The sequence below is a fragment of the Artibeus jamaicensis genome, unplaced genomic scaffold, assembly GCF_021234435.1.
Source record: "Artibeus jamaicensis isolate MK-2021 breed Jamaican fruit bat unplaced genomic scaffold, CSHL_Jam_final contig_332, whole genome shotgun sequence".
Taxonomy (NCBI): domain Eukaryota; kingdom Metazoa; phylum Chordata; class Mammalia; order Chiroptera; family Phyllostomidae; genus Artibeus; species Artibeus jamaicensis.
The window spans coordinates 26,997,127-27,009,620 of record NW_026521788.1 but is presented as its reverse complement, the minus strand read 5'-3'; the positions used below and the strand labels follow the sequence as shown (position 1 = coordinate 27,009,620).

At 41.9% G+C, this 12,494-nt stretch overlaps 1 protein-coding gene and 1 non-coding gene across 2 annotated transcripts in view; both read right to left on the bottom strand.

Annotated features, from left to right (window-relative positions):
- The window catches only part of LRMDA (leucine rich melanocyte differentiation associated), a 1,094,096-nt gene that overhangs the window by 824,022 nt on the left and 257,580 nt on the right, over nucleotides 1-12,494 (bottom strand). The window lies entirely within an intron of this gene.
- LOC119038210 (U4 spliceosomal RNA) lies at nucleotides 1,367-1,501 on the bottom strand. Its single transcript, XR_008391366.1, has one exon. It is a non-coding gene; the product is annotated as a U4 spliceosomal RNA (small nuclear RNA).

Here is a 12,494-nt window from a genome sequence, read left to right as displayed (position 1 = left end):
CTTCCAACACTTCTCATGGGGAAGAGGAGTTGATGTTCATGAATCTTCTATGATTCTATCTTTGGCAGATCCTCATGGCCTCTCACATTTAGGCAAAAGCCTAGAGCTCCCTGCCTTGTCAGATGACCTGTGGGCAAGCTGATCGCAGTCCCATCACCCAGTGCAGCACAACTGCCTCCACATCCCCTTCCCAACTCCACCACCACCATCGCAGGCCAACACTGTCACACCCACGGCAGGAACCTTCTGTCTTCTCAGGTAACCCTTGCATGGCACCCCCTGGCTCTTCCGTCTCATCCCAATGCTGAGGACATGTCAGCCCTACGTGATCACTGCCAAGTCTCATTTGTAACATTCACAGGTTCCTAAAGGGTACCTACTCTTCAGGAAATTGTGAAGGGGATATTTCTAACAAGCATGCTTCTGCCCAGGATGATGGCGAAGTGAAAAGATCATCTGTTCTGGAACCAAGTACCCCTGGGCCCACAGCTAAGCCCCACCAACACCCATGCTTCCCAAGCCTACAGCTTAAACTAGGATTCTCCATTTCTCCATCATCCATCCGCACTTTCATTCATTCACTCGGTAAGTAGTTATTGGATGACTACCATGTCCCATGAATTTTCACGTTTACCTCATTTCATCATCACGATAATCCCTTAGAGAGAAACTTCTTTAAATTCTTTTGATCATGCATCTCAATATGTTAACTATCTATAAAGTATACATACTTACCATTATACCAATGCATTAATAAAACTAACAAAATAGGCACTTTAAGTGTTGGAATAAATATAAAGACTTTAAGTGTAATTCTACTAATTAATAGTGTCAAATTCTCTTAAGCTCAATAACACAGATATATTTTATATAGTATATATTAATATTTTTCATTACAGAGATGTTATATTTTTATACCTCACTATGTTTTTAATTACTGGCTCAACACTTTGTGAAAAGTCAACTTAAAAGTACAGTTCTAGTTTCACTTTATTTTACCCTTGATTTTGATAAATGAATCATAGTCTTAATAGTTATTTAATACATACTAGTTTCTTTTGGCATAAAAGAAAATTTATTCTGTCACAGTTCTGAATGCCAGAAGTACCACTGGGCCAAAATCAAGGTGTCGGCAGGGCCACCAGCCCTCCACAGGCACTGGAGGGGAATCTGTTCCTTACCTGTTCAAGCCTCCGCAGGTTGCTGGCATCCCTTGGCTTGTGACCACATCACTGCAATATCTTTCTGCCTCTCTGATCACCACTACTTTTTCCTCTCATGTCTGCATCAGATCTCCCTCACATAAAGACACAGGTGATTGCATTTGGGGACTACCCAGATAATCCAGGATAATCTCACTGTCTCAAAATCCTCAATTTAGTCATATCTGCAAAAACCCTTTTTCAAGTCCTCATGGCAGGGTATTAGGAAAGTTTTCAATTAGCAATAATTGTGCCTTGGATAAACCTCACTGGCTATGATACTATTACTGTGCAAAGCTGCAAAGACCCTTTTTCAATATAAGGTAACATTCACAGGTTCCAGAGATTAGGACCTCATACCTCTGGGCAGCCATTATTCAGTACCATAGTGCATAGGAAAAGAAAATGATCACTGGTTGAGTTTATTAAATCATGGTACACTTTTTCAATCTCATTAACCAGTCATGCTCAGATTGCTGTTTAAATTCAGTGGGTAAATTTCCACAGTCCTTAATGTCAATTATCCAGAACATGCAGCAATTTTATATTTTTCACAAATGGATTCAAAACCTACTAAAATTCCTTCTTTAAAATATTGTATTTACTTTTTAGAGAGATATAAGGGGAGGGAGAAAGAGAGAGAGAGAAACATCAACCAGTTGCCTCTCACACACCCCTAACCAGGACCTGGCCTGCAATCCAGGCATGTGCCCTGATTGGGAATTAATCCAGCAACCTTTCAGCTCACAGACCAGCGCTCAATCCACTGAGCAACACCAGCCACAGCTAGAATTCCTTCCTGAGAATACTTCTTAAATGGTTAGAAAAGTCCTTTTCTGAATTTGTATAGTATTTAGAGATGAGCATTTTTATAGGTGATACACCTAGACAGCTTTTAGCAATGAGCTCACATGATGATGGAAACCTTTCCAAACATCTGCTCTCAAAATGCTCTCTCCATAGTATAAGTCCCTTTCAAAAAGCATGTTCTCACCTGGCAGGCATTAGGAGTGAAAGCAATTAGGCAAGCTTGAATTTTTGTAAAAGAAAAATGGGGAGCACATAATTATAATTTTTAAAAAACAAATACTTCTCGAGTTCTTTATTGGGACATAATCAAGTAATCTCTGTTGGAACCAAAGATTTTTTATTCAATCCCCAACTCATAATTAAGTATAACATAAAGTATAACAAAGTATAACATAAATTCTGAGATTTGAGAGTTTTTTTTAAATAAAGTTAACCCCATCACTGACACCTTGTAGCCAGAGACTAATTAAACTTGCAAAATGCTGAAGCCAAAAAAGAAGGTAAGGTGGCACCATGACCTGCTCCGAGATGGGGCCCCCCCACCGTGCGTGGCACATGCTAATGCGGTAGACACCTGTACCAAGAGAGGGCACCAGTGCAGTCCAAATATTAAATACTGATCTAGTTTATTCTTTTCCCAGTGTTAGATTATAAAAATTGGAAAGAATTCTAACACCATCATCCAGCATGCCAGTGGTTCTCGTGATATATTCGCTGGGCTCAAGCTCCTCACTCTAAGGACCATTGCTTCTGGGTTAAGGGTGAGTGAGTGCCTTACACCGACAGGGGAAATGAAGCTGAGAGAGGCTAAGGGAGTTGCCCCAACAGCACAGAGAGCAGGTGTCAGAGCCAGCATTTGAATTCAATCTTCTGATTTCATAACTGAATCTCACTCCACTGCTCTCTAAGTCCTCCCCTCACCGATGGGAAAGGTGAGGAGGGAGGATCAGCAGAGTGGTTCAAACTCCAGTTGAGTCCAGGCTGCCTGGGTTTGACCATGGTTCCATCACATCCCAGCCATGGGACCTCAGGAACATTAGACTTTCCACTCCGGTTTTCTCATTTTCAAAATGCGGACAGTAAGAGTATTCCAGAGGGTAGTGGTAGAGATGAAATGAATTAATTCATGTAAAGCACTTAAGACAACAAGGAACACATAATAAGCACAAGTAAGAAGTCAGACATTAGTCATGTAACAATACCTATTTGGTAAGGCTTTCTATGGAGCATGAGAAATACATACACATATGTGTATACACACACATACACATAACATACAGAGAGAATGGGGGTTGCACATGTACCTGGAATATAATCGGTAGCCAGTGAGCTTTTATTGAGCTTTTGTTTTTAATTTTGAATAGATTATGAGGGTCACACAAAAGTCATAAAGCTGACAGGTCTTCCACGCAAGCACGAAAGCACCTTTCTGAGGCCCTGCAGGCACACTACCCTTTGCCATACCTCTCACATGGTTTAGCCACTTACAAACCCAATGCCACAATTCCGGGCTGTGAGTTCTAACATACACCTGCTGCTAAGTGCTCATGCCCACAATTCTAACCACAGGAAAACAATTAATACTCTTCGAACAAGAAGGTCCAATCTGGGTCTACTATGAAGATCATTTGAAAAGTATAATCCCTTATCTGTTAACAAGTAGATTATAAGGTTTTCTGCCCCTGTCTAAAAATCTGAGTCAATGCCCTTGCCCTCGGTGTCTGAAATAAAAACTTGAATTTGTTTAAGAAAATGAACCAGTAGACAGACCTGTCAACCAGAACTTTGTCTTTTGACTCTGCTGAGTCACAACAAAATAGAACAACATACCATCGTCCAAACCTAATCATATTTCCCTCACCTTCTCAAAAGTAGGGAAGGAGTATATATTATGAACAAATACATCAATAAACATTTCACTCTGTGGAGTTCCTTCAGATCCCACCTCCTTATACTGACTCTGCTAGACATCCCATCATTGTCTCAACATCGCCCTAAACACTCTGCATCATGTTTGTGGAATTTGAAACACGCATTCAAATTCTGGTACTTCAAATAAAAATCAAGTAAAACTGTATTCTTAATCAAATGCCATCTGCAGGAAAACGATACAATGGTGGTCAAGGAGGCTGGAAGGAGTAAACCAAGAAGCTAGGCGCGCCCGCTGCACCTGAACAAAGCAAAAACTGTCAAATGAAGGACTGATGTCAACAGAGAGGAAATCAGGACTTTCATGACCAACACATACAGGATTCACAGCAGTCTGCACAAACACTTGAAGCTCCCAAGATTACAGGTGAGAGAGATAGAAGAAAGCACGTTGGATTCCAGGCAAAAAGACCTGGGTTTCCATCCCTATTTTGCTCCTTTCCAGGGCTATAATCTTGGGAAAGTTATTTGCCCTCTCTAGACCTCTTTTCCTCCTCAGTAAAAGTGAGAGAGTTGAACTACCTCATTTTTTCCCAGAAATTTTTTACTCAATTTTTCTAGACCTCTTCAGTCATCACCAAGCTGTGTGCCATTGAGGCTAATCACACTTTTCTTATATTCAAAGGTTTTTAATAAGTACCTATTGTGTATATCCAATCGATACCTTTAAAATTGTTTACTAAATTTGTCTAGGTCTACCTACTTTGGGTCACAAGATAAAAATGGGGCCCTTGTGACAATGAGCTGCCGTATATCTTCTTAACAACAATGTAAGACCCTTCAGAGCTCTCTCTCTCTCTTTGGCTCAGTGTCCAGCGGTGTTGAAAATGTCAATGCTCTGCAAGATTGAGTCCCTGCATGACTAAAATGGTCAGAGCCCCTCTGTCAACCCACAATGTACAAGAATCATAGTGAGAAATACATCTGCATTGTTTTATACCTGATAAATTCTAGAGCTACTTGTTACAGCACCATAACTTAGCCAGACCTGATTAACATAACAGGCAGTCTGAAATTAAAATTATTGTTATTCTTACTTAATTGCACACTACTTACTACCTGTAATAAACAATCTCATGTTTTTATAACTATTTGTATTTCTCCAGGTAAAGCAGGTACCATACCCCTGGAGTTAATGACTCACTTTTCTGGGTATATGTCTATTACTCCAACTTCTCAAGGCGTCTCCTGCAAAGAACAACAACCATCTCCAATAAGAATAAAAAACGTAAGAACACAGAAATCACACTTTAGTTCAATGAGTAACTCTCTGATATGGCAGACTCATAAGGGAAAAAGAAATAGCCAGGCCATAGAAAGACATGGCAAAATGTTTTAAAAAACAAAATATGGCTATAGATAATGTAATACTGCAGATTAAGGTAGAGACAGTTTGCCCACCAAAATCAGATGAAAAGGAGACAGGCCACCTTCTACTTTGGCTCTGAATGTGAATTACAAAAGGCTCCAGGTCAGTTAACAAGAACTACTGAAGAGAAGAGGAGAGGGTACAGCTATAAAGGATGAGTTTGTGAGGACCTTGTTAGAAGGGAAAGGGGAAAGAAAAGAACGAAGAGATACAAGCTTCCAGATTAAATTGTTTAAAGAAAATCTCTGAGGCAGTGGAAATGCAGAACTATATAAATGCATATGAGATTTGAGAAGTGAAAAAAGCTAGATGGTTAAAATGTGTATAACTTTCAAAAACCATAAGAGAAAAAAGGGTAAAAATAAAAGCAATTATATTTTAGTCAATTGATAAATCATTCGCTATCTCGGCCTTTTGGGAAAATGGTATAATGAAAATAAATTTAATAGATAAAATATTTATGGAAATTATTTATGACTTTTTAACACAGAGTCAAACCCCTGTAGGATATTTCTTGCTTTAAAAATAGCAAGACACACCCCCTATCTTACTGGTTAATCACGGAACTGCTATTTGACAGAGAAACGGTCAGTGTGACCTCGACTGTCATCTACTCAATAGCCACTGGTTGGGTACCAGATGTACGGACCTGGCTTACAATGGGCGAACTGTGGGGCCAACTCGCCCCCAGTGTGCAGACACTGTGGCTCTCACTGATGGAAAGATGTGCCGATGAATTAGCAGTCAGACAGCGACTGTCATTGGTAATAACTTCTTATTATGTCAAGGAATTTACATGCAGATCAATGTGAGCAATGTGCACTTGCTTATCCCTACCATAAATCACTATCGATTGCCACACCAATTTCTTGCCATAATTAGGAGCTATAGACAGGGTTGGGGCATTGTCTTAAATACTGTGTCACTACCCTCCATATATAGCTGGCATCACAAAACTCCCGCACTGCTGCTCTTACTACCCACGGCACTGCTTCTGTTGTTATTAGGGTGAGAAGTGGGGGAGATAAGTGAATAAAACGTCCCTGTATGCAACATCTACCTGAGAGATTCCCTGTACCCTATTAGAGACTTAAAAAATGGGAATTTCTCCATATCCATATTGAATTCCTGTGTGCAAATGCAAAAGTTGGCAACATGCTGCTCTTAATCTGATTTATGCACCAATTTATTTTATACATTAGGCGCACTGTATGCAGGCTGACTGATGCATAAAAATTTCATGCAAAAAAGGACTCACTCCCGTGCAACTGCCTTTCGGTTATTATTACCTCTTGTGGTTCGCATCCCATGGTGGGTAGGACAAATGACTCCACATACCAAATGCATTTTACCCACTGTACAAACATTTCGATCTGTTTCTATTTCCTCTCAGCTCCAACTCCAGAAAGCTAAAAACTCTGTATCTTAACTTTCTTAAATCCTTCAATGCTACTAAACGCCCACAATATGCAGAGAACTTCTCTCCATGTTCACTAACTGTGCATTTTTGTACAAACACACAAACACGTACAACAGAGGCAAACAAACGGAGACGGACGGACACATACCCACAACACACCTGGGTGTTTACGGTTAATTTTTGTTGCTGTTAAACATTTTTTCTCTACATTTCATAACCACTGTGCATTTTGCATTACTTTTCTAATTACCTTCACAGGGGTATGTTTTCCAGAATATTAACAGCAAAAAATCCAAACAAACAAAAAAGCTTTGGGGGTAGGGTTTTTAGTTAGGGGAAAAAGCAGCTAGAAAAAGCATCTTTCTGTATTTTCCTTTTATTAGAAGTCTCCTTTCATCCAAGAAATATGGAGCCTGAAATAAATTGTACCATCCTGCTTTTTTTTATTCAAATCCTTGCCAGAGCTAGGCAGTATGCTAATGAAAACAGGTTGATAAATGACTCCCTGATATTTTCCAGACATTTTTCTCTCAGAAGTGCTCTAAACTGATGTAGCTCAAAGAGAATAAGGCGCATTAAGTCATTATATCAATTTTTGTTACCCAGATACTTCAGTCCCAGTTAAGCGCTGACAGCCAATATAAAACAAGGCAAGGGCATCATACGACTCCATCGATCAAATCTTGTCGTAGATAGATTGCCTATTACACAAATAGAACTAGCGGATTCAGTTTGTAGTTTTATGCTCTCCAATTAAAGGATAACAGGGTACTTTCCCATAAATCTGCTAATTGCAACTGAATTAATTTAACAAATTTCTACAAGCACAGAGGAAAAAGCGATTGGTTAAGCTAATGTAAACTAGCACAGGTTGTCACAAAGAGGCTCCCATAACATCCTTTTGCTATACTTTGATTGGGCAAGGTGTCACAAGTATTTAGCTACATGGTGGTTCTCTGGCAACAGACAGCTGACAAGCATAAAACATTGCACAAATAGGAGATAATTTATTTGCGGTACTTTTTTCTCTCCCTCACTCTCCTCTCTCCCCAACCGGAAGGATAAAATAACTCCCTCTTTGCATCTAATTAATGTTTCTCTCCAAGTGAAGCTGTTTTTTCTAAATCAGAATTACACCAGCTACAGCTCTATATTACAGAAAGGGGTCCCTCTGCGCCACTCAGCCAGCAGTAGGAGTGATGGGCAAAAACAGAACTGCCTATTGCATTTCAAAGGAGGACGTGGCTTAATGCTCCTGAATAGGGCAGGGCGAACACAAGGCAGGGCATCCACTGTCACAAATTCCAATACACAGGTAACCGTAGCCCAAGGCCAGAATCAAAGCAGATGATCCCAAGCCATAAAATAAGGCATTACAGGAGAATTCCTTCAACTGCCGTGGCCAACCTGCAGGAGGTGGAGCTGAGACAACTGACAAGCACAGTGGTGATCGCAGGGCAGTCCCCTGCCTCTCTCCTTGCTCCACCACATCTCCATCATGCCCCAGCCATCGACCCAGCTGTGCTGGTCACACTCACCATGGCCGCAGACAGCTGAAGGTAGGGAACTTAGGTGAGGAGGGGGTGAGAAACACAAAGCATATTTTACAGATTTGTTGAAATCGGACAAATATTAAATATCTTGTCCCATTGTGCCCATATTTTTAGACTGGGTATTTCAAATTTCAGCTTGCAAAACTCAGTTGCCATATCTGGACTTGGCAGGCACCACCTCCTGCCAAAAGGAGATAGATTTGGGTCCTATAAGAAACAATGGAAGCCCTGGCTGGTGTAGCTCAGTGGATTGAGCGTGGGCCTGCGAACCAGACAATCGCGGTTCGATTCCCAGTCAGGGCACATGCCTGGGTTGCAGACCAGTTCCCTGAAGGCCAGTTCCCAGCAGGGGACGCACAAAAGGCAACCATACATTGATGTTTCTCTCCCTCTCTCCTTCCCTTCCCCTCTAAAGATAAATTAAAAAAAAAAAAAAAAAAAAAGAAACAATGGAGCCTGGAGCCCATGGAGAAGGGAGGTCAAGGCAGAAATACCAGGATGCTGTACCTCCCAAACTCAGACCGAAGGCAGGTGTCTCCAGCACCTCTCTCTCCTCTTGTGATCACAGGTTTAAGCTTCCTTGCTACAAAACCTGACTGTTTTTGACCAGGGAGGAAAATCTTGGGGTATACCCTCTTTTCCAAAGCAGATTTGTAGTTATCCTGTTTATCTGTCTGTGTTTCTACTGCAAGAATGAAGCCCTGCCGTGTCACCCCAATTTGAAGGTAAGCTGCCTGAAGACAGGAACCACACGCACTTTGTACCACGAGTTAGGGGCAGTGGTAACATGGCGTGTTGCCTCTGGGTGTGCAACACACACAACTTGAAGACTGGCTGAATCACCTGGCCAAGAGCTAAAAGCCTTCTGCAAAGAGAAAGAGGGTGTGAGTTGAGTCCAGGCAGGAAAGTATAGGGTGTACATACCTATATATTATTAATTTGCCACTCTATACCTAACCAGAAAGAAACCTGAAATATGCACAGACAGAAAATAAAGTTATATTTTAAGTTATATATATTTATGTAAAGATACTAGATCAAAATCTAGCTGGGTTATAGCCCCAGCTCTGCCACTAAGTAGTTGTATGACGCCAGGATCCCACAAAACGATTTCTTCCTCCTCCATGAAAGGAGAGTAGCAGGGTCCCACTCAGAACGAGATCTGATGAAAGCTGGGAGACCTAGCCACTATTTTGCAAAATGTAGCTGCATGTGAAATCAAATTCCAGGGTGCTCCCAGCATTTTTAACAGAATATAACATATCACAGTACACTGAATATAGTAAGGGTAAATATTGTTTTTTGACACTTCTGATTCAGGTATGTAAGTATATGTGCGCATGCAAGCTGTAATAGGAAATATATTCATTAAGGTTAGTCACAGTCAAGAAATGAAAGCCACTGATTCAGTGCCACCCAAGGACTGAACACGAAGGTTCTGTGGCTCTGTCATCACCTGTTCACACCCAGGGCCAGTTGCAGAGGCTAGGGAATTGGCGAGCTGAGGCTCTGAAGGGACCAGTATAGAAGGCTTCTCTCCTAACAGCAGCTCATCAGTCATTCCTGATGAAAATGACAGACTGGAAAGCCCCTCATCGCAGGACAGACGCATGTCTCCATTAGGATGATGAACAGATGCATTTCAGAGAGGTCTCCAGCAAGGCCCCCTCTCCAGTTGGTGTGAGTAGTGAATCAGTTCAGAATAAGAGGTCTCAGGTCTGCCACACACACACACTCCTCACACAGAACCTGAACACCAGGCACCCAGAAAGGCACAGGACTCCTGCCAGAGGAGGTTCTGAGAGCATGGGCTGGCCATTCCATCAATTGCGGGACAGGTATTTCATCCATCACTTCGTGACTCACATGCACACAGAAGCAATAGCATGGACTTGTTTTCTACAAAGGACCTGAAAAAGGAGAGCCTGAAAGAATCATGACAGCCTAAAATACCTTGCTAGCCACCTCTCAAGAATCTACCTAAGATGAAGTGGGACCTATGAGTAATTCCCCAAATCCTCTGTTTCTCCAGTTATGTGGAGCCTACTGCTGCACAGTAATTTTTACTATTTCTTGTTACCTACGAGTTATGGTCTGATACGCTGGTTGGAGAAAACCTACAAATAAAAAGCGATTTCTTATTACACATATGTTAGTTTGAGTCTAAGCTTCTGGAGGAAAAATACTCCTTTCGCTAAAATATTTTCTATTACTTGAATACCTCCTACATGAAGATGGCATAAGGGTTATGGAACTTGGTTTATGGAAGATGGGGAGGATATGATACTATGAAAATAAACAGCAGAAGAGCCATTGGTGAGGAAAGTAAATAAAGGTTCTGAAAGCTATCCAGCTAGCTGGCCAACAAATATTTATTGCGTACCTATTGTGTGGTAGGCACTAGACATTAGAATACAGACTGAACAGAGTAGGTATAGCCCCTTCTCTCCGTAGCACACAATCTGGTTGGCAAGTGAGCTGGGAAGTAAGTTTTATAAGTAAACCGGCATGGTGAAGGAAAAGCAAGCATAATTAAGGGGCTTTTAATTCGGGGGTTGAGACCTAAAGGATAACTGAAAGGGCAGGCGGAGAGGGCAAGCAGACTTTCCTCAGGCCTCCTGCCACAGCCTTCCCCACCCCAGCTCTCCGCTGCCTGCCCGCTTGCACCAGCACCTCCCCATCAGTCAGCCTTTAACCCTCTCCTGCACCCAGGAGCCGCAGCCTCCCCCGATCCTCACCGGCCTTCTGTCCTCCTGAGGCCAGGCTCTTTCACACCTGTCTACCCCACTGTTCCCTCAGCTGAGAATGCACTTTTCACAGCATTCTAGACTTCCAGCTTGTTCAGGTTCAAATTCCAGCTCTATTTCATAGCTATGTGCCCTTGAACAAATTTCCCTGTATCACTCTGTGCCTCAAGGTCCTCATCTGTCAAACAGAGATGACCAGGGGCCCTACTCTGTGTGTTCGGTATGAGGATTAAATGAGATGATGCATGTAAATCCCTGAGAACTGTACCTGGCATGTCGTAAGCCACCAGCAAATCTTAACTATGAATGTTATTGTTTTTGTGGTTGTCGTTATTTGCTTACTAGTTTGTTTTCTATGGTCCAATCTCTCATTAAAGATCCAGATCAAACTGTCCTTCTACTGCAAAGCTATGCAGTCTTCCTCTAGCCAATATGTCCCCTGCAAATATATTACACTTACCTCCATCATAGCCTTACCATATGATACTGAAATTCTTTATATACCGCTTGGAACCTTGGACCCCAAGTCAGAGGCTGCATCTTACTTATCTTGCTTCCCCTAGTGTCTGGAGATCAACAAGCTCTCAAAGAACACGTGAGAAGATAGATGGATCAATGGGGTGGCCAGACACATGGGGCAGCCTGGAGAACTCACTTGGCCCTTCCTCTTTATCTAAGGAGGTGTCCCTCCAAGTACTTGAGCAAGTAGGTTGAAACCCTCCCAGCCACATAGTGACCTCTGGACCGAAATGTCACTGCCCATATTGACCATCATTTGAAGAGCCACTTGGGGAGTGAACCTGTCCTTCAGAAGCCAGGACAACTGTCTATAATTTCAAATCCTTGAGGAGAAACATATTTTCTCAAAACATTTCTGAATGCAGTGAGACATACTTTTTAAGCCTCTAGCTAAAATGTCTGAAAGCATCTTTCCAGTTACTGGTATCATTATGTATATAGTAACAACCCCAGAAGCAGGGCATGGCCGCACTATCTCTATGTCTGGCAAACTCGGTGTCTGTGCTATCTGAACTCAAAAAAGATGAGAAAATTACATATAAGTGACTTGCTTAACTACTAGAATGAAAAAAGGTCCAATTTCAAAACTGAACAGGGAAAAAGAAAAAAATGACGACTGTTTGGTAGGCGTTTATTATGTAAATAAGTAGAGGGCCTGTCAAGAAATACAGATGCCCAACCGCACCGGCAAAGTAATGAGGAAGAACTTGGGAGAGAGTGGGAAACATGTTCTCTTTGCTGGGACCAGAGACAGCATCTCCTCTGACTTCTCCTCTGCTTTCAGCAACCTCACTGAGTTGGGAAGCCTGAAGCCACAGGCTTCAAACCATGATGTGCCGTGAACCCTTTTCATGGCAGGTCATGGTGGGCCATTAGCCCCCAAATAATTTCTCTATGGCACATTCTTCCCTTTACATGTCAACATGGCAGGTTCCAAAGTCCCTG